Source organism: Oxyura jamaicensis, chromosome 19 (assembly GCF_011077185.1).
Source record: "Oxyura jamaicensis isolate SHBP4307 breed ruddy duck chromosome 19, BPBGC_Ojam_1.0, whole genome shotgun sequence".
NCBI lineage: Eukaryota > Metazoa > Chordata > Aves > Anseriformes > Anatidae > Oxyura > Oxyura jamaicensis.
Genome location: NC_048911.1, coordinates 2605237 through 2626832, shown reverse-complemented (window position 1 = coordinate 2626832; position 21596 = coordinate 2605237). Strand labels below are relative to the sequence as shown.

At 44.4% G+C, this 21596-nt stretch overlaps 1 long non-coding RNA gene across 1 annotated transcript; it reads left to right on the top strand.

The window, feature by feature from the left end:
* Nucleotides 1-3728: 3728 nt before the first annotated feature.
* Nucleotides 3729-17550, top strand: LOC118176413. The gene is made up of 3 exons (XR_004755397.1): nt 3729-3842; nt 6632-6768; nt 17417-17550. It is a non-coding gene; the product is annotated as an uncharacterized LOC118176413 (long non-coding RNA).
* Nucleotides 17551-21596: the final 4046 nt, after the last annotated feature.

Genomic DNA, 21596 nt, shown 5'->3' with positions numbered 1-21596 from the left:
CAAGTATTAAAAATCCTTAATATGTGCAATGACTAAGTGCATTAATTGCTGTTTTCAGAAGCTGGAATAGCTGAAATGGTTGGCAGGCTCAGTCCAAATCTCCAGGTAATTATGCATTTAAAAAATGCAGTTGTGGGTTGTTTTTTGGTGGCTTCTTCTTTTCCCTCTCCAAATAAACCTACCACACCTAATTTTTCCAGGCATAAATGTCATCTCTTGTTTTACATGGGAAGACAAAATTTATTTCAAAATCCTGTTTTCAATTCTGGACACAGAACATTAGAAACAAGGAGTTTGCTCAGGCTTCTCAGGCTTGGAACCATGTAGGCTGTCTGTATCCTTGTTGTAGCTGGTGTTTTTCTATTGAAAAATCATTTCTTAAACGACTGAAAAAAATGAGAACAAGATAGTTCTTTCTTTTAGCTTCATAATGGTGGAAAGGCAGGAGGTAGTGGTGTGAACCGAGAGCAGATCAAAGTGCAGTTTCTGCTTCATTTTCATACTATGCATAACAAAATCCATAAAGTGAGTCTCGGGAGTCAGGCTCAAGGGCCTCTTGATTAAGAATTAAATTACAGGTATGATTTACTAAATTTGTGCTTGGGGAAAGGAGGTTTTTGATGATGATATGATTGTAAACTACACATTTCCTCAGCTCCGTATTAAAATTAATGGGAGTAGCGTAACTGTACATGCAAAATACTTCACAAATCTCAGGAAATATTTTGTCTTGTACGTTAAGCCACATAACTGGAATTGTGTGTCTATAACTCCTTTACCAAAGTAAACCCAAGGGGAGTGTAAAGCTGGCGCCCACTCTTCTTAGACTGAAATTTCTTCTGTTGTCGAAGATGGTGTAGTCAGGGAGCTTTCAAATCAGCTCCTTTATGCAATTTTGTTCCTGTAGTTTTCATATAGTTGTTTTAAAACATGGAAATGTGGAGCTATTTGAAAGCATTTCAAGGGTTATGTATTTTTATTAGACTAATAAAAGTTTCTTTTCAATTTCTTTCAAAATTGCTTGAAATTATACTTGCTGTATCTTGTTCTTTGTCGCAGAAGTGTTGACTTAGTGGGATCCTCTGCCGTGTTTTGGGTTTCAAGATGGTGTTGCACGCAAGCAACACTTGAAGAGAAGGTCTGGAAAGAGAAATAATACATTTATGGATGTAGAGGTGAGGTTACATGCACAAGATTTCCTATGCCACAGAGTCTCAGTCCAAGAACGTGTCTGGCGTATAGCTTTGGGCCAGGACGGGTACGGCAGCATTGCTGCTTCGTGTGATGCAAACTGGTGTGGGACATGACAAAACACTGGTGTCATCCTGTACCATGGCAGATCAGCAGTGTTTGACCAGCACGCAGTGCCAAGTCTCTGCATTTCCATTACTGTTTGCTGTCTCAAAACAGGCAAGTTGGAGCAGTGTTTTTCACAACCCCAAATAATTGGATATTCCCCTTCCACGGATGCAGAAAGGAATTCAGTGTGTGTAGACAGGAGAAGATGGGAATGGTCAGGACCAAGTTTTCCAGCACCCTGAGATACCATCAATTCCTCTTATCTGGGAGGAGCATTTTGCTTGCAGCCTGGGGGTACTGTAGCTGCCAGGACTTGAGACAGTGGGTAACAGTCACTCCCACTCTACACATCTCTTACATTTTGGTGGGATTAATAATCTACCTGTTCCTCTAAAACCTTTATTTGTAGTCATTGCAACTTTTGACCAAGAGCAGCAGAGCTCTGAAGGTCCTTTTTTCTAGCAGAGGAAGTGCTTGATTTACTGCTACCTTTTGCCTGGGCTCCCTCACCTGCAGATGCAAGACTCATTAAGGAGAGAGCTCTCGGTGCAGGAGTAGAGAAACACAAAAGGCTGCTTTCTTCTAATATGCAACAAAGCACATAATTAAAATAAACAAAATAACATTAACTATAAGGTCTTTCTGGTGTCGTTTTCAAAGCCATGAAGGGATCTTGGAGACTCTAAGATCTAATCTGTTTGGATTTCAGTAAGGCATTAGCTACAGGGCCACGTGGGAAATCAGTAGTGAGGCTGGAAGTTGGTACAAGGATCCAGCTGAAAAACAGCCCCTTTTTGTGATGTTCAGGGAACTAGTGGGCTGGGGCAGAGCAGGCTGGAATGCCCACAGAAAGGAAGGGTGACCAGCTTTAATGACAACAGGACTCAATCCGAAGTCACTCGTGTTACTGACAATAAAGCACTGGGGATCTCCATCAAACCAGGCAAAGGATGAGACTGTTGTAGTGGAAGTGGAGGGTAGTCCCAGGGACTGAAATCAGAGACCATGAAATATATTAGTATAAAATTCAAGTGAGTAATTAGGGGCGAGTAATATGAATTTCATTTTTGAGGTGGAGCTTTGTAATTTGGGACTAACTGACGAGGAAACCCAGAGGAACTGTGCAGTACATCCAGCAAGGCGGTGGTAGTACAACCATGGTGTTTATACTGCTGTTGTGTTAGGCACAGGCGAGACCGTGTGTGGAATATGGGGACACATCTGGTCCTCGGTGTTTAGGAGAAATGAAATAATGCAGGAACAGCTGCAGAGGATGCTACCAGGAGAGTCAGGGAGCTCAACCTGTGAGATGAAGCTGGGAGCCTGGGCTTCTGCCACCTGGCAGAATGAGGCCTATGGAGCAGGATATGGTCCGTGTCTGCAAACGTGTCAGCAGGAAAGGCTGAAGAATGGGGGAGATCTCCTAAAGAACACAGACAATAATGGTGCAAGATTAAAGGCACATAAATTGGTAGGGCAGACTTGTTCTAGGAGAAAGCTTCTAGCACTGAATGGAAGTTCAGAGTAGAATTGTTGGAGCAGTTTGCTGGTAGGTGTGCCAGTGGCAATGTAGGAACGTGCATTTAGTGTCACGTGCGTTGTGTAGGAATCTGTAAGGCACAGTTCTGTGTCTGAACAGTCGTCAGACCTCTGTGGCCCAGGAGAAGACTTCCTCTTTCTGTGCTCTTAAATTGATACGTGTCTGGCTTTGTGAGGACTTCCAGGAATCTGTGCATCTATGTGTGCAATGCAAGGGTGATTTTTTTCAGGTGTAAATATTTAAATTTCAGGGCTCAAAGTTAAGTAAAAGTATATTGCTGCAGATACCCATAATATTTCATTTTTAAGTCACTGCTGTAATGAAATTTTGTCTCAATTCTGCTCCACAGCATTTGGTATACTGAGACACAACAGCTAAGGGAACAAGTAAGTAAAAGCACTAATTAAGACTCAGAGTGCTTTCAATAAACTTGTGTTGCAATGAACAAATTAACTGACAAGGGAAAAAGACAATTTTGCCCTCAAGGGAATGTGCTGACATAAAGATAACTCTACGTAGTTCGGAAGTCTTTTGATTTGGAGGAAGCTATGAAATCGGAGACTGGTTCAGTTGCATTTGCTACTTAGGATTCTGAAGGAATAGCACAGAAATGTCATCACATTAGAAGACAAAAAAAATCCAACGACAAAAAAATGCATGTAGGAAAACCAGTAAGAAGCTTAAGTAAGCAACTGTTCTTGCTGCTGCCTGGTTAGGTGCGGTGCTTGAGGACAGCGGGGTTTGCAGTCGCTGTGCAGGGAGCACGCCTTTGGCACTGCAGGTGTCAGAATACAGTGAGGAGGAACCTCAGGCATACTCAGTTTTACTACTTGTTTAAAAATACAAAACCTTTTTTTTTTTTTTTTTTTTTTTCCCTGAAGGTGCAATTCTGAAGAAAGAGTACCCACTGTGCTCTGAAGCCACTGCCTGGTACAGGAAATGGTATACTTCGGGACAGACCCAGTAGCTCAAGCCATGCACACAGCAACAGCAGAAGCAAAAGGTATTCAAGAATTGTTTCTTTTTTCTAGTGTTTTGGAGGTTTTTATTGCTTTGTCTTTTTTGAATGATGTATATCACATGTTGTCAGAGAGCACATAATAATTCAGTTGTGACTTTTGACCAATTTAGTACAGAAACATTTGTGAGACTTCGCAATTTCTGATCGACTGGGGATTTTCCCCACTCTGGGTCAGACTAGTTATAAAGATTTTGTTGTATAGGCATCTGGGTGTTAACGTTGTTGATGTGTCCCCTCCATAAACACTGCGACTATGAAGTGAATAATTTCAAAAGCATTAACTCACTGGGATGAAAATGGTGGGTAGGAAGATGGTGTCAGTGGCTTTTGGCAGCACTAAGTCCCCATCTCAGACTAGGCCGGCAGGACGTCGGGCAGCAGAGAGCAGCCCAGGTGTGAGGAGTGGCAGTGGGGAGCTGCCTGCTCACACGGCCGGAGGCGCGCTCTCCTCGCCGGGTGGAGAGGAGCCTTCATTTGCAGCAGCTGTTCAGCTTCTGCCATGAATGCTAAATCCAGTCCTCACACAAGAAAAGGAGGAAGGGGGAAAAGAAAGAAGAAGAAACAGCAAGCAGCTCACATGGTTTCTGTGCCGTTTTCTGTTTTTCTTTTTTTCCCAAAGCCTGTAACTTGAGGTCATTTTGGGATTAATTGAAGCTAATATCTTTACTTCAAAGCAGCCCAAGATCAAGCCAAATGTACACACACAGCAATTAAAGATTTGGCAAGGTAATATGGATTGGCGTCTACACAGCAGCAGCTTTCTCCCTGCGCTGTTCTACTTATTCAGGCCTTTGATACGGCTTCAGAGCACAACTAGCTAGGCCTGTGCTTTAAACAAAGGAACATTTGAGCTCTATATTCTGCAGAGATTGACCGCTCTGCTATAGCTAATATTTTTAACTGTCTGTAAAATTGGAAAGGTTATGAATCTGTAGTCTGACTGGCTACTGGAGAATTCTGTGGATAATGATGAAAATTGCAGGGGGCAAATTGAAAGATTTCTCTTTCATATTGTGTAGTATCATTATTCCTTTAGTGCTAACAAAGATGAGGCCAATTTAGAATAAATCATCAAAGCAACATGTGTGAATTTATCTGTCCAGTGCTCATTACAGTTAATGGGAATCATGTGGCTGGAACTTTGCAAGTGCTTTGAAAATGCTCCTTTTATGGTTACATTATAGACCCCCACATCAGCCGTTTTGCTGTTGTTTTTATATTGCTCCATTTGTTTTCTTGACATTAAAAAAGCCAAAACAGTAAATTAATTAAAAACTGCATCACCCCCTCTGGTGTTAAATAGAGTAAAATACTCATTTTCTAAAGTAAATAAAATACACTTAACTCAACTTGTGACACGACATGAATCGCTCCCACTTTAAATCCCTGGAGCATTAGACGTGCTGTTTGTTGTGCACTAATTACGGTGAACCTAGCTGGGAAGTCAAAATGTTGATTCTGAAAGGCACATGTGAATTTTGGTCCCACCATCCTGCTAATCGCCATGTGTGGTATGTGATTAGTACTGGTTCTTAATCTCTAGGAAATATTTGGGTTAGCTGCTGTGGGGAAGAGGAGAGACATAATAACAACAGGAACTTACAAGTAAGACAGGTAATGAGCATAAACGTGTACCCCCACATGCAAAAGAGTAAAATGTTCGAAGTTGGATCTTAATTCATGCTCTGACAGTTGTCTTAAAATACGTGAATAGCCATAGGCCTTATTACAGAAAGAAATAAGTTTTTCCCCACTAGAAATTTGGGTAAGTTAGAGAAAATGTAATGAAATCATTGGAAACATGAGAATAATGAAAGGTTTTCAGTCTGGCACGAGGTGAAATGCCCTGGGTGTCTGGCGAGGAAGATGCTGTGGTTCAGGAGTACATTACTGAGACGGTCAGTGGTCCCCTGCCTGGGGCTTGGACTGTGTGCTGGGCAGCGCCTCCTCTATCTCCCACAGCCTCGCTTGCTGGGGGCAATGAGCAAAATATCCTACAAATCCCTCTCCTTGGACACAGCACTCTCCTGAATTTCTTTTGGTGGTGCTCTGTATTGGGTGTTGTGTTTCAGCTTCTTTTTGATGGGAGATGCAAGTTCAGGGTTGTCTCCCCTCCTTCCCTCCCTTCTCTCCTTCCTTCCCTCTCTTCCCTCCTTCCCTCCAACCCAGGTTTAATCCACAAGGGTCGTGTAGGAGCCCAAGTATTATTTCTGAAAAGTTTTAATCCTGAGGTTATTCACTGTGAACAATACCAGGAATTAAAACATTCTTTTCCGTAGCTTGTTACTGAACTTCCAAGCGCAGATGGTTTGAGAAAACCACCAGATATTGTTGAGACTGGCAAATGGAGACGTTCCTGCCCCATGGTCTCCAGAAAAAGGCAGTGCTCAGTCGTCTTTGCTGCAGGCCTGGCAAAAGCCAAAGTCCAGTGTCAGCTGGTGGCCTCAGGCCATCTCAGCTCGGTGATGACTTCTGCAGGCAGCCTGTGCTATCCGTGTTATTCTCAAGGACTAGGCACAGTTTTTACCTTTGCTTTGTTTTCCCTCAATCTGAAGCAAGCTTGCAGGCCCCGGTTTAACAGTGAGCCATGCAAGAGATCTAAAATGGGAGAACATTTTCCCATCTGTACAAAAATCTAGGGAACTCCTGCAGGCACCAATAAACCATGACTGCAGAAGGATCGGTGCGAGTGAGGTCCTCCAGGGAGGCAGGCAGGGAGCAGAGCTAAGTTCCCCAGCCTGACTCTTTTATTTTCCTTTTTGTTCTTCAAGTTCTTTGCAAGGAACCGGATTTTGACCAGTGAGAGAGGGGAAACATCCCCATGGTATAAGCAAGATTCTCAAGATTTTTCAACAGAAGATTAAGGAAAAAAGAGATGGTGGGAAGCTGCTTCACACTGGGGAGGCTGGTATGTAGATGCACTTGTTTGCTGAGAGCTTGTACCTTTGAGTTGTTGATCAAATTACTGCTGCAGAAGCAGAAAGCTTTTGGGGGTTTGAGTATGGCAAGAGGGTTGTTGTTCAAAGCTGTCACCCTGGAGGGAAGGAAAGCATTCAGAGGCACTGAATGCGAGCACTGTTGAGCAGGTACGTGCTGCTAGAACAATGGCTGGCACCGAGCTTTGCCGCAGGAAACCAGCTTTGGTGTCTCAGCTTTCCACTTGCAGTTGCTATTGCCAGAGGGAGGGAGATGAGAGAAATGGGCTATAACAGCAGAAAATCTGATTTATTAAAAAAAAAATACAATCCTGGGGAATTGCCAGTATTAAATGTACTTAGCACTTCTGCTTGGAGGTAAGAATGTGACATGTGAGAGAGAAGTAGGGACATTGCGGGGAAAAGGCAAAATAAATACAAATGTTGCAGTTGCCAGCTTCTCTGTTTTGCATGCAATTACAGAATGTAGTAGCAGCACATATGTATTGTAGATGATTGTGTATTATGACTAAACACTGAGGTCTCGACTGGCAAGAACAAGTTGCCTTAGCAAAATATTTTGTGCAGCCTACACAGTAGTAGGCATCTTACTGGGAGGAGACAGAAACAAATCCCTTTGGAAAGAGCCGTTGGAGCTCTCTTCGTTTGGAAAAAGTACAAGAAAATGTTGTCCAGGCTGTCAGACATGTCAGGGGTTTTCCTGCCAGTGTGCCGGTCTGATCCAAAGCCTGTAAAAAGCGTTCACAAAGCCTGATACTTGCAGTGGGTTTTAGATTGCTGTGATGAGTAATCTGATTAGAGAGGAAGCCTCTGAGTACGTGGAAAAATCCTGTGGCCAAAGGAAGTGATGGGTCTGAAGAACAAGAGCGCACCTCGATAGGGAGCTTGTAAAGGTCAGCAAAGAGTCTTTGTGGGAAGATCAGATCTGAATGAAAATGTGCTAGTATTGATAATTTCAGGTGCAAAGAGTACTAAAACGTGCAGTGGGTCCATTTTTCTAACATTAATGCTGGAAGTAGTGTCTCCTTAACTTAAATTGAATTATTCTTGGGCACAGCCAGTCTTATAAATGGTTTTCAGGTCCTGGTCTGCAGTCTGTGTGCAGTTAATCACAAGATAAATGACGTTCAAGAACAGTGTACAAAGACAATGGCTAAAGTTAACATTGCATGACTTAGCAACATCCCATCCGTAGGGGAGGACGAGTTCAAAGTAACATTCCTGCTCCTGCCAAAGACAAGAGGCGTTTCTGCTCTATGATCAGGGGGAGTAGGCTGGGGTCCTGCTTGTGAATCACTGCAAACCAGAAGTGATGAATCAGCTTTGGTGTGGGACCGTGCCTGAGACCCAGAAGGACTACGGGGTGGAGCTAACAGAGCCTCAAGGGAAGAAAAAGAAGGCTAAGGAGTATTTATATGTTCCCATTTAAACCTCTACTTTGGAGGTAACTAGCAGGCTGTTTTTAAATGAAATAGATTACTAATTGCTACGATATTTTTTTTTCAGATGCAATTTCCATGCACATAGCTTAATGCGAGATATTCTTGGTGGAAATGTATGGTACGCTGGGGCTGTAAAGCAAACTGTATGGTAGAATATTAAGCATAATATCTTTGTTCAAAATTTATGTTGGGACTCCAGTATTTAAATAAAATTGTGATTAAAGACAGTGAATGTTCCTTATCAGATTTGTAAAGGGTATGGACGTGGAGCCAGGACCACGTGAAAGCAAGCCATCCCCACACCTCGGATCTGCATGGCCGAGGGAGCGAAGTGGAAGGAGAGTTCATGTGTGATCCACCTTGTGCCCTGCCTGAAAAAATGCAGCTGAGTTATCGTTTACAAATTTCATGTGGTTACTGCCAGAGGTCTTCACATCTTTCTCAAAGTGAGGGAAATGGCTAAAAAAAAATTCCTTTGACCCCTTGTAGTCTTTGTATATCAGGGTGTGTGGAGCTTTCAAGCTTGGCTTTGCCCAGCAGTTGCCACCAGTACGTGCAGGCACGTGTGCTCGGTGAGGCTGAGCGCAGCCCGAACAGACGTCGAGGAGCTGCCTGACAGAATCCACGTCCTCATTCATGCCCTGTATACGTCAGCGGACTGAAAAAAGGTTTAGGATCATTCAGATCAGCGCTCAAGGTGAGGTAAGAGCGTTATACCACCAGTCACTGTGCCTTCTATTTCTTTAAATCTGAATTATTTTAGGTGTATTTTCTGGGGGAACCCCCTCTTTCATAGCACACCTTTAAAAATGGCTTAATATTGAAATTGTTTGTCATAAGAGTTGTTGGTGAAAATTATGTTGTGACTTTGTCTTCAAGCAAGCTAAACAAAAGACATCAAGGTTGAAAAGCATTGCTATGGTTACCTTATTTAAAGGCAATTGTTAATAAAGGAAAGAAAATGGGAACTGAGAAAGACAGTAATTGCAAAAGCATAGGAAGGTTAGACTGATGTTTTTCATCAAAACTGGATGTGAACTTCATGTTATGTTTATTAAATATCCATTTTAAGGATGCCATCTTAACTCAAAGGATAGAGCTAGGAGAAATCAAACTGAAGAAGTTTAGGATTTTTAAAAAAGAACAGCATTCATGTTTTGAATTCCTGGACTAATGGCTCTGGATGGAGTCCAGCTAAGCTTTAGAGTGGGTGGTTTTCTCCCTTCTTTAGTATTTTGAGAAGAGATAATTGGTTTTAAAATGGTTGCAATGTGCCTTTTAAATCACATATGTTCCGATTTTGCTTTCCTGTTCTTTATCACGGTGCATTACATATCCGCATGGGACCAGAACCTTAGAAGCAAGGAATTTGAGCCCAGGCTGCTAGCATGATTTAAAAGCCAAGCTTAAATATTTTAATTGAAGTCAGCTAACATGTAGCTTCCAGTCCCAGGGTTGGCTTTTTTAAAAAATCATAAATATGCCCGGAGTCTCTGAAATCAAAAGAACAACATGTTCTGGTAGCATGGCTCGTGGTGACAGCAACTGTCTCACTCTTTGCCTGCACAAAGACCCCTATTCAAATCTGCATAAAATATTTTCTAATTACTTCCTTTCTGGGGTAATATTTTTGAGTTCAGAGGATTAGACCAAAGCTGACTGATGGCCTCCATTTATGCAGAAAGGGCTTGTTTACTTTGAAATTATCAGCTAACTGAATATTGGCTTTCATATTAGCCTACTTTATCATTTAAAAGAGATGTTTTTAAATTAAAATAAAAAGATATTACATACCTAAAGTTAGAGAAACGTGTTCTTTAAAAATTAAGTTAAATTAGAAATGACATTTCCTGTTCTAATATTGATGTTGTAGCTGAGAGTTAAGCTATAAAAGGAGTCAATTACATTATCTGCAGCTTTGCTGCAAAATCCAAATTTAACTGCACAGTAAAGCATCACATTAATGCTGGCAGTTTCAGACCACTCATTTCTGGAAATAAACTGGGGCAAAACCATTAATCTAAACTCACACCTGTCTAACAGATTCCTGTGAGGTCAGGATTTAGATATGGACACGTCAGGTTCGGTTTGGTGGCAGGTTTCTGACACCAGCAGGCTCTGAGGGGCTGTTAGGGAAGCACTGTGTTTATCAGTACTAAAACCAAACACATCCAACCTTCGCTGCACGGTTTGTCCAGTGAATCCCAAACGCTTGCAGTAGTGCTGCTGCCTTGTCTCCATGAGCTGACCAACACTGGGTGTCCAGGAGCCTTCAGATTCTGTCCTCACGCTTTGCAAAGAGAAATCGGGGAGTGCTGTTTCTGGTTTCAGACTACTCCAGTGAATGCCAAATCTTTTAGTAGTGTGTTATGAAATATTGAATTAGGAGATCTGGTTTGGATTTTAGGCTTTTGGATGTAGATCTTTGCAATTCCAAAAAGCTAGCCCTGAACTTCAGGGAGGTGGAACAGAGGAAATAGCAGGGCTGCTCCAGCTCATGTCGAATTGCCCAGGTTGACTTTGGCAGCCCTTTGGGGGCAGAGCTGCCCCTTGAAGGCTGTAACTAAAGCAAGATACCTGACTTGAGAGCACAAATCTTCCTGACGTTGACCAGGACCTAAGTTCCCAAAGAGTCTTAAGGCTTCTGAGATCTTCCCTATCTCCTGCGCTTTGCAGATGCCTACAGCAGAGATGCTGCAGTGCTTTTGTAGATGGGGTCTGTAGAAGAGAGCATCATCTTGGTGGTTTCTGCATTTGCAAATGGTGGTGGAAGTTCTTCTGGCTGAGTACAGGGATGTGGCCTTGAGATCCTGGGAGCCAGAAGGACCCCAGAGATCAAACCATAGTTGAGCAAAATTTTTTACCTGATTTCTCCCCAGCAGTTGCTGTTAGACTTGGTTGTAAAGCTTATCAGTAATCCTAACTCTTGGAGTTTGCTCTGTAACTGTTTTATAGCTTCATCTTTACCACTGGATCATTTAATGAAGATATTAACACCAGTGTACTGAAGATTACCCTGCTTGGAAATGGTTAAAAACTGCGGAGATCCACCTTCTCATTTACGAGTGTGTATTGCATATCTCTTGTGTACACTGCTCTTGGGCTGTGGCCGTATTTTCTGAGCAGTCCCTGTGTCTCTGCTTATCTCTGCAGCAGCCAAGACCCACCTGTCTACCCTCGTGCTGTGCAGACTTGGAGAAGGAATTTAGAAGGTTCCCTTCCTAAAGAGTTTAAACTCTGAAAAACGGTGATGAAATAAAAAAGTCATGCTAATTTCAAGGTCCATTAGAAGCAAAAGGCTAGATATTTGTATCCATCTTCTGTGCTTAGTTTGGACCTGTTGATACTTGGTTTTAGTGTGCTGCTTAAATACTGGAGTGAGGAACGCTGCAGAGGTCAGAGGAAATGAGGAGCGAATGCTCGGTCAATAGGTGTTGTCGGGAATATCACATGAAACTCTTAAAAAAAAAACAAAAACAACTGCTTATTGCTGTAGTGGCAATGGTATCTTGGTGAGACGGTCCTCCTTCCTCTGGCCACCTCATGGTCAAAATGAGGTCCTGGCAGCCCTGTAATGCCTACCAGCACCTTACTTGGTTATCACTGCTCCTGCCTTAAGCAGAAGTGTTCCTGAAGCAGGGGAGAAGCAGGATCTGGCCTGATGCACAGGTGAGTGATAGGAGTAGGGCGTGCAGCATGGCCAGGCTGAGTGTTGCAACATCTCCAGTGTTGAATCAGCTGCCTGAGGAGTCGCTGCCTCTTGGGTAAAGCTTCCTGTGCCCGTTGCTGAATGCAGTGTGGTCTCCATCTCCATTGGAGCCCTAAGGAGCTGCCCCAGCCTCTGTGTCAGGAGCACCTGGGGTGGCCGTGCCTTCTGTGCCGCGGCAGGGCTGTTCCACTGCTCCCCACAGCACCGAGCTCAGGCTCCCCATACCCCATGCTTTGCCTTTTTAATACAATGTTTGTTTTATATGTTTGTCTCCAGCAGCTTGACTTCCGTTGTGTTTGTTTAATGCAGTTCTGATCCCCGTTGTAGCAGTTTTCTAAATTACATCATGAGCGAGCTGAAAGGGGATATTTAAGAACAGTGGTGCTGCGCTCTGCGCTGTTTGGAAAACCAGGTGTGTGTGCGGTGAAGAATAGAACCGCTCCTGATGGGAGTGTATTAGTTTAAATACAAACATTTAACAGGTCTGTGCTAGCTATCTGACCTGTAATCTAAACTGATGGGGTTTTGCCTTAGGGCCACCCAACCACTGTTCTTAAGTATTGTTATCGTAACGCTCCTTGGATAGCTAGCCTGCTATTTCCAGCAGCCTCTCTAGAAGCAGAGGATTTGGTTCCAATGAAAATAGTATTCACCGGAGCTGAAAGTTAATCTGATCCTATTTGTAGCTGGCATTTATATAAATCATTTGAACAACTTGGTGCAAAACCTGCTCATTATTCCATATTTATCCAGTGCCTACACAGATGCAATCCTAATCCATACCTGCAGTCTCCTGACGCTGGGGCACGCCGGTGTTCAGCCACTCTGACGAGCCCGACGTGTTCCAGAAGTGCACAAGGCAGGTCAGGTATTTAGCACTCTTACCTTGAGCATCTGTGCTGGCACAGTTGAATCAGTCAGCAGTAAATAAAATAGGTTCAGCAAAATGCAAATAGTGGTTGAATTTGCACTGCTGGTAACAATAGACCAGCCAGGTAAAGCAAATAAAGAAAAAAGAAACAGTAATTTATGATATAGCGGAGATGTATAACACAGTGTGTACTGACTTAATTAGTGTTTCCAAATAAGAGGTTTATAGGTTTAAGTGAAACTTTTTTCTTGCATAGAAACTAAAAATACTAATGCTGCTATGTATGTTTCATCTCTCCAGATATACAGGGCGTTATACGTAACAGCATGTTTAACCACAGAATGGTTTGCAACGTGAGGGAATGGGATGATTTCCATTTTGTGTCAAAGCAAGACAAAGACACAATGAAATGCACGCCCTGATTCTGGGCTTGTTCCAGTCATGGCAGAAGATACGGGCGTGGATGTTACAGGTAATTCTCTCCTGGAGCCTCATTCCACGAGCACTCACTCCACTAAAAACCACTCTGATTTCAGGGGGACCAAGGCTACACGAGGCGTTGGCAGATTTGTGACAATGCTGCCGGGGCCCTGCTGGATGCAGTTTTAGGTGAAATCACAGCCAGTTCCCAAACTGCCAGTTAGAACCCTCTCCAGCGAGCTCTGGTTTCCTACCTCAGTTTGGCTGCTGGGGCTGTCTGAGCAGGCGGCTTCTGCCCTTGTGTTGCCTGTGTGCCCTGTGCCACCGACGTGCCCTGTGCCACCAGCGTGCCCTGTGCCACTCGGTGCAGCGAGGCTCCTGCCTGGAGTCCCTGCTCCGCATCCTGGAGCGTGCTGCTGGGCTGCGCACAAAAAGGGGTCCCACCGAGTGCTTGGAGGCTCTGGCTGTGTTGGACAGATACAATTAGGGAACTGATTCATTTGGGCAAGGGAAGGATGTCCTGCCCAATCTGGGGGGTGTTTTAGGGGCCAGTCCTTTTGTAGTGGTCTAGCAGCATAGCGCTGCCTGCTTGGCACGGCATCCGGAGGGGCTGAGCGGGCAAAGGACGTGCCCTCACACCCTGCCTGCTTAGGGCAGGCTCTGGCAGGCCGATTCTTATGTCAGGGGGGAGGGGTGGGGCTAGAGATCTTTTTGGGGGTTTTCTGTAGCCAAGGGTGAAGCTGGGGAGCGGTAGCATGCAGGGGTAGGATGTGGGGTGGAGGGCTGTGACATCTGCACGTGGTACAGCTGCATCCAGAGCTGGATGCCTGCGCTTTGGAAACGTCCCCCCCCTTTATTTCTAATCTCTGTTTCCTCATGTGTGAAATGGGATAGTGATATGATGCTTACCTCACTCAGAAAATGCTTTCAGTTTCATAGATGAAAAGCCTTTTACAGGACCAATGTATTACATTTTTTTTCTATGAAATCATAACCATGAAATTCCACTTCTTTCTGTTACTTCAGTCTCTTGTGCTTTGCTCAACAGGAGTTCCCTTGCTCCCCCATGTAAAATAAACATAATTTAAAGTCATTTTGTCTTTTTGGAGTTTTAGTGTTAAATCTTACCAAAGCAGTGTCATTGCAGCTGTAATGTTTTAAAGATCTAAGAACAGCAAGTTTTACTTTCATGTTTAGCTCTCACATTTTACAATATACAGACAAACAGATAGTGGCAAGATTTTCCAAGGGAGATGAGCTCATGCTTGAATTTCTTACACAAAAAATGATCTTAATAAATTCTGATTCTTTAAATTATTTGGAGAACCCTACATACAGTGGATCTCCTGCTAGCAGAATTTATTTTGCTTTGTTTTTTAACCTACCTGCGGATGTTCGGTGACACAGCCAGCCATAATGGTACCAGACGCTACAGTCTATTGTGTTAATAATCCGTGAATTAAAGCATCCCCCAGCAAGCTCTTAACGTGATGGATTGTATCAATGATGTGTGGTTAAAGGGTCCCCAAGCAGGCCTCGACACGACAGACCGGAGCAGTTTGCGGGGTCTGGCGCTGTCGATGATCCGCTGCTTACAGCAGGGACCTGCGGGGAGGTGGAGCGGAGGCAGAGGGAGGCTCTGAACAGCTCCAGCTCCGTCAGCTGCTCGGGCTGCCTGCTGCAGGTGGAAAGCTGGCAAGAGAAGCATGGGGCCTGGGATGAACCTAACAGGAGGCTGTGAGGAACTTCAGAAGAGGGTCAGGGTGCTCGTCAGATTGCTGGGGACGAGCCCGGGAGACCAAAATACTTGGAATCCTCTTGACGAAGACAAGCATAAGTCCCAGCATTAAAAATAGATGCTTTTCATCTTGCATATGATACAGGATCTCTTGTGATAGGGATATGATACAGGATCTCTTGTGATCTCTTTGTGTATTTTTTTTATTATATTTTAGCAGCTCCGAGCAGTCTTGGATTAGGCCTGTATCACAACAGTAATACACAGGAGGCTGTGTTTTGTCTTGCTATGACACCAGCTACTATTGTTTTTGATCTGCAGCCTCTGAAGAGGAATGCTGCATCTTCCACGGAAGGTGTTATGAGTGCAGATTAGTTAGACAAGTGCTGGAGTGAATGCATAAGTAGTGATTTTGCATAATGAGGTATGTGAAATCCCAGTGGAGGTTGTTAAAACAGATAGACAGCCTGTGGTAAACAACAAGGAAGGTAAGCTTTGAAAACAGATGGCTTTGAAAACCTGGCAAATGACTGCTCCGTACTTAAAAATCGGTTTAGTTAGTGGAAAATATCTTCTTTAAAAAAAAAAAAAAAAAAAGGAAAAGCTGAAAAAGCTTAGGCTGCATATTTTTGTAATCCTGAACATGTTAATAAAGTTCTCTGGGTAGCCACGTATCATCTGCCTGTCCTGCTGTATGCAGCTCTGCACCGTAGGGGCACTGGGCCCGAACGCCCCCGAGCACTGTGCAGCGATCCTGCCGGCCGTGCCATGGGGCTCCTTCCCTCTGGCAGATGTGTGGGGTTTCAGTGCCACTTGGACTCTCTGTTGGTGTGTACTCTGCATTGGGAAATGAACCTTGCGACCAAAGGGTTAATTCATCTTGAAAAATAAGTGTGAGTGAAGTGGAAATGCAGAGGAACACTGCTTCCAGTTGGAAGGGGCGCAGAGAAGCCTGTTGCCATCCGAGATGCTACTGAGCTAAGATATAAGCTTGCCAGAAGATGAAATTCTGCTGTGAAGCTTCAAAACACCTCTGCTTCTGTGTCTTGTATGCCCTTGGCACGGGCATCTGGAGGCGTGAGGCTGGGGGCAGCTGCCTGTGCTCGGTCGTGGGTCTGCTTAGCCTGGAGGGTGCAGCGAGAGGCACAGCCATGGCTGGGGTGGCCTTGCTGGGGCTTGTGCTCCGCGTTGTCCTGCAGAAAAAGCTGCAACATAAATTTGAATAGTGTGAACTTCCGATCTCGTGGCTCTTAGGGGGTTTCCAGAAGGCCAGCTTGGGGCTTGCTCAGAGTGCTGGCACTGAAGCACTCGCGGGCTGTTCAAGGCCTCCCCCTCTGCCTTGAACTGGGGATGCGAGGCCATGGTACTGCAGGAATGGTTTCATTCTTTCTCAGTGTAATCTCTAAAAGCTTTCCTGTCTAGGTACAAGGTACCACATAACTGTGGGGGGGGAAATAAACTTTCCTTCCTTATTTTGTGGCTCCCTTAGGATTAGCCCGTGGTTGTCCATGGACTGGTCTGCAAATAGGGCAAGTGGTCCGAGGCCTTTTGGAAGAGGATCTCACGGGCAAATGGAACACCAAGGTTCCCATCTGCTGGAAAAAAAGGCAAGTTCCTGTGATGTGGGACCCACAGCTGGGTCATCCTGTGTCCTGAGAAAAATTGGGGACATTTGGACTTGTCGAGCACTGGCCCTGGTGTGCCAGGACTGCCTTGGCTGATGGGGTGCGTGCGGTCAGGCACAAGGCCAGCAGAGAGCTGCAGCTCCGGGGGTGGCAGCTCATGCTCGTCAATTCTGGGATAGCGGGGGAAGAGGACAGCTGCCGCACTCATTTCCCAGCTCATTAAAGCTGTGTTGAAAATGGGGCTGCACCTGGGAGATGGTTTGTGGGAGTGGGAGCCACACAGGGCTTAAAAAAAGAGACATGTCCTGTCCCCTTTGCCCTTGGGTGTGCAAGGCCGGTGCTGGGGACAAGCCCTCTGCGTCCAGCGTTGGCAGAGGAGCTGGGGCAGGTGAGGGAGCAGGGGCTCTGCTTCCATTTGCGTTGGGTGGGGGGAATATGTGCTTAGAAAGTAAGAGAAGCAAATTTTATCCTCTTCATCTTTCTTTTCATAAATTAAATGAAGTACTTGCTGAGTAGCTCATTTCTCGAGGTGCTAAGTACAGCTGTTGAGAATTTTTGCCATTATGTTGTTTTTAATCAAAAAATGCTGATTATAAAACTGGGTCTCGATGCAAGAGAAGGTAGTGGATTTTTTTTTCAGTAATTTCCCTTTTTTAGTAATTTCAAAATGCCTGATACCAGTGTTGGCAAACTGACGAAGTGAGTTTCTTTGTTGTTACTTAACATTGTTCTCAGCGTTTAAGACAAGAAGGCTAGAAGTATCGGTTTTGCTTGAAATAAAACTGAGATGATAGGCCGGCTCATTTTTTTTGCAGATGCAGATCACTGGATGAGCAGCTACTGAAAGGTGTGCCAGGACAGGAAACTGCACTTGTTTTCCACTGAGGGAGAAGCCTTTGCTGCACAGAGGTTGATCAGACAGGGGAGGTTCTGCCATCGCTGTGACGAGCTGTGTGTTTTCCCTCCTATTGGGTGTTTGGAGCCAGCACTGAGATGTTTCTCAAACTCTGCCAGGCTCTGCAGGCTGCTCAGCAGCATGTTTAAAATCTCATTTTTTCCAAAGAGACCTGTTTTTCATTAAGTGTTGAGAGTAACACTTGTAGATAACTTCTTTTCAAAAGCACTTGAGTTACCCTGCTGAAAACTTTCAAATTCTGATTATTTGGTTTTATACCTGAATAATGGTTGAGCTGACTTGAAAAAGCTTACCTTCCGTGTCCCAACATGTTTTTTTCTGTGCTTCAAGACTGTTAAAAAAGTCTATCTGAGTATATGAAGTGGTGGAATAAACGAGAAGGGACAGTGCTGCCCTGTCACTGACAGGTTAAGAACAAGCCAGCTATCCCTGCGGTACAGTAGTCACCTGATGTTTCTTTTGGTTTCTGGCTGCGGGGAACCGGGATATTTTATCCACAATACTCCTCTAGCTCTGGGCTAATGAAAATCAGGCTGGTGCTTTTCAGTTCTAGGCTCAGTGTTAGAAATGTTTATTACACATGGGGGCAGTAGCACACCGTAAAGATGCTGCATATGTTAATGCTGGCTGGGTTGATTTATGGGCATGCAATATACAGCGGGATATTTAGTATTCGTTAGCTGGCTGTATGTTTGACAGATATTGGCAAGAAGTATTAACTTACATCCAAGTTTGTCTTAAGCAGTAAGTGATGAGCAAAGAGAAGTTTGTATTTGCTGTCTTACAATGATCTGTGGATCTGCATCTTTCAGAGTTTTTGATTCCAGCTGTGACACGTGGCCGCTCTCATCTGTTCAAATGCCGCAGGTGCCATCAGAGCCCAAAGTGGGAATGCTGCTCTTGAGAACAGCGTCAAGCTGTTCTTCTCGTGCCTTGGAGTCTGCCCTTGTGTTAGGGTGTCCTATGGCCTTTAAGCTATTGTTAAGCTCTTTTGGATACCTTTTCTACTAACCGTATCAGAGAAAATTTGCTGTACTTCTTAAAGGGATAGCTGTGTGCTTAAGTGCTTTGCTGGATGCAGGCCAGAGCCAGCATCTTGTAGAATGGAGCCCACGACAACTCATTTCATCCCAAAATCTCAGTTTTCTTCACAAAGCCAGTAAACAAAGTCTCCTGATAGCCCGTGAGTGCTGCAGTAGCGGCAGTGTCCCAGCTTTCCAGATGGCAAAGAGAGTGGTTAAATGACTTGCTCAGGGGAGTTGGGAGATGAGTGAGGCTGGGCAGATGTAGGAGGCGGACCCTGGGGATGATTTTGTTGGCTGCGTTTATTACATGTTTGTTATATTTATGCTGCTGCCTGGGTGGTGTGATTGGGACGTAATTGCCTGAGTCCGTCTGTTCTGTGAGGTGTTTGCTAGGAGTGCATCAGGAGCTCTCAGGCTGAAGGTGAGGAGCTCTGCTTGCTCCCTGAGGGGGAGCACCTGAAGCACACCGCCTTGCTCTCGGGGGCAGCGGTGGGGCTGAGGGAGTCACTCGTTGCAGAAGGCGTCTGCCGATGCTTTGGTGCCCGCAGTCACCCTTGACTCTCAGTGTGAAAGGAAATAATGGGGAAAAGAGTAAAAGCAAGAAAATGAACAAGCAAAAGCCCAGTAACACCTTTTTTAAACCTGCATTTGCAATTTATGTTAGTGTCACTAACTCCAGCCAGGAACTCACCTGAAGCAATTATCCAGGGGCTTCCCAATAGTATTTCATCGTAACGCGGGGAGTGACACGGGGTATTATTTTAAGGTAATGCATTCTGTGTATTAATCATTGGTTGTTACTGACTTGGTGACACGTTGCTGTTGGTGAAATGAACTGTGATATAATTAGGAGCAAATAATACCCAGGCATGCTGTGCTAATTATTTTTATGTGAACCCAATTCATCGCTAATGTAAATAGCAATATTAATCACAGCAAGTATCAATATTTATGCAGCATGCTTCCATTTAAGTTCAGCTGTAGATGACGATTCTTGCATGTACACCAAAGAAAGAAGTAAGTGGGGTTAGATAGTCTTGGTAATCACAGCAGCGGACAGAGCGTTCTGACCATTGTCTGGCAAGAAGCAAGTTGTTGTGTGGTTGTAACAAAGAGCTGCAAGGCAGCACTCCAGGCTGTTTCCCTGCAGTAGCCCCATGCCTTTAATATAACACGTACTTAGAAGACTTTTGCATTTCTATCTGATCATTTCTGTTTTCTGCCATTCCTACCCACACAGGCTGTGGGCACCCCTTGGATGGCAGCTCCAGTGCTGGCTGGTGCTGGGTGCAGCGGGTGGCTGGAGAGGGCCTGGTGTAGAAGAACACATCCTGCTGCATTTCCATGGAAATCTCTCTGAAGCTGAACCTAATTTGGGTGAGTCAGGATCATCTTTCTGTCTCTCAGCTTCCTCATATTTAAGAAACAGCTGGACTGCAAGGAGGTAAATGTGGCAAATGGAAACCTCAACTGCCCCAGCAGGATTTCCGTTCTGTAAAGTGAAGCCAGGAGAATCTCTGTCTGGCTGCCAGTGTGTGAGCCTGTGGATCCAGATGCTTTCCTTGTTCCAGGGGCTCCTGCTGGGGTGCCATCTTTCTTACTACTTCTGGATTTTCCCACAATCTTGCTTTTAATGAGTGTGGTGGATTGTCTGTGGTTCAGGCTCAACATGCACCTGCTCTGACAAAAGCAGCGTAGGGTGCAGCTGAGCTGTGAGCACACGGCTTGCAGCACAGACCATGGCAGCATTGGCACGCGGCAGCGTCCCGGGGCTGGGAAAAGCGAGGCTGAAGATTGGCGTGTGATCCTGACCCTGGGCAGGGATGTACAGTGCGTGCTGCAGAGGTGCACTCAATAAATTAGACGATGATGTATGGCATAGTACATCACGTTCTTGAAGGCAAGGCATATATACTCACCTGATAATGTGGAGCATGTGAAGTATTGAATATATCAGAGAGATTAATCTTTGTCTGCAGTAACCGTGCACGTTTTCTGTCTAGCTGAGCCAATGCTGTGTAATTAAAATGGGGGAGTGTTTGCATCTGTGTTTGGACATAGGAGGAATATGTTCGTGTGTTTCATGTTAGAGGGTGTCAGGGTACACATCCGTTAGTTTTCATATGAAAAGGTTTCTCTCCATTATTTTGCAGATGTTCCCTTAGCATCCAAAAGTCTTCTAATAAGCGAGGACCTGTCCCTTGTGTCAAATGCTGCATAAACTTGGAAAGAAGAGCGTGTCCTGCCCCACCAGGACTTGCAGACAGCTGAGTTTTGTTCTTTCAAATTTAACTAAAGGAAGCAGTGGATGCTGTGCTATTTGTACACTCTTCAACATCAGCTGAACAGTCAAAGAACAGAAACTGACAGAATAACCATTGTGTGGCAACTGGGCAAGTATCCGCTGAAAACCAGGTATTGTTCTGCAAAGTTGTGTGCGACTGAAAGGTGAGTTAAAAATTCCCAGTGTGTTTTGTTGGTGTTTAAGTACTGGTATTTGGTGTAGTTAAAATTGTAACTCTATTCACCTCAGCAACTTGTGTCTGTTATATTAATGTGAAAATGCTAAACTGTAGTGTGATGTATGAAATGGTGATTAATTTACAGCATTTATCTTGGTTTACTAATCATTCTGTTTTTAGCTGATAATTTTATTTGTAATCTCCACAGTTAAATTGCCATAAAATATCATACTTACAAAGACATTCATGAGCAGTTGAAAGGATATGACACACGGTAATTTAGCAATTAATGCACAGATAAAATAAAGCAAATTTAAGAGGAAGCTCCTAATACATGTATGTTGTAGGGAAAACAAAGTGGGGGCAGGGGGAAAACTGCAAGCCAGAAGATAGGCATGTGAGCCTTGCAGCTGTGTCACCAAATGACAGGTTGAAGATATGGTAACTTCCATCCCACCTTCTCTGAACAAGGAGTAACAAAGGGCAGAGAAATGGAACGAAGTAATGTAGTGCTGAGCATGAGTGGCACCAGCTGGAAAACATTCGTAGTCTGTGCCTGACAAGGCATCTGCTTTGCTGTCTCTCGTAGTGG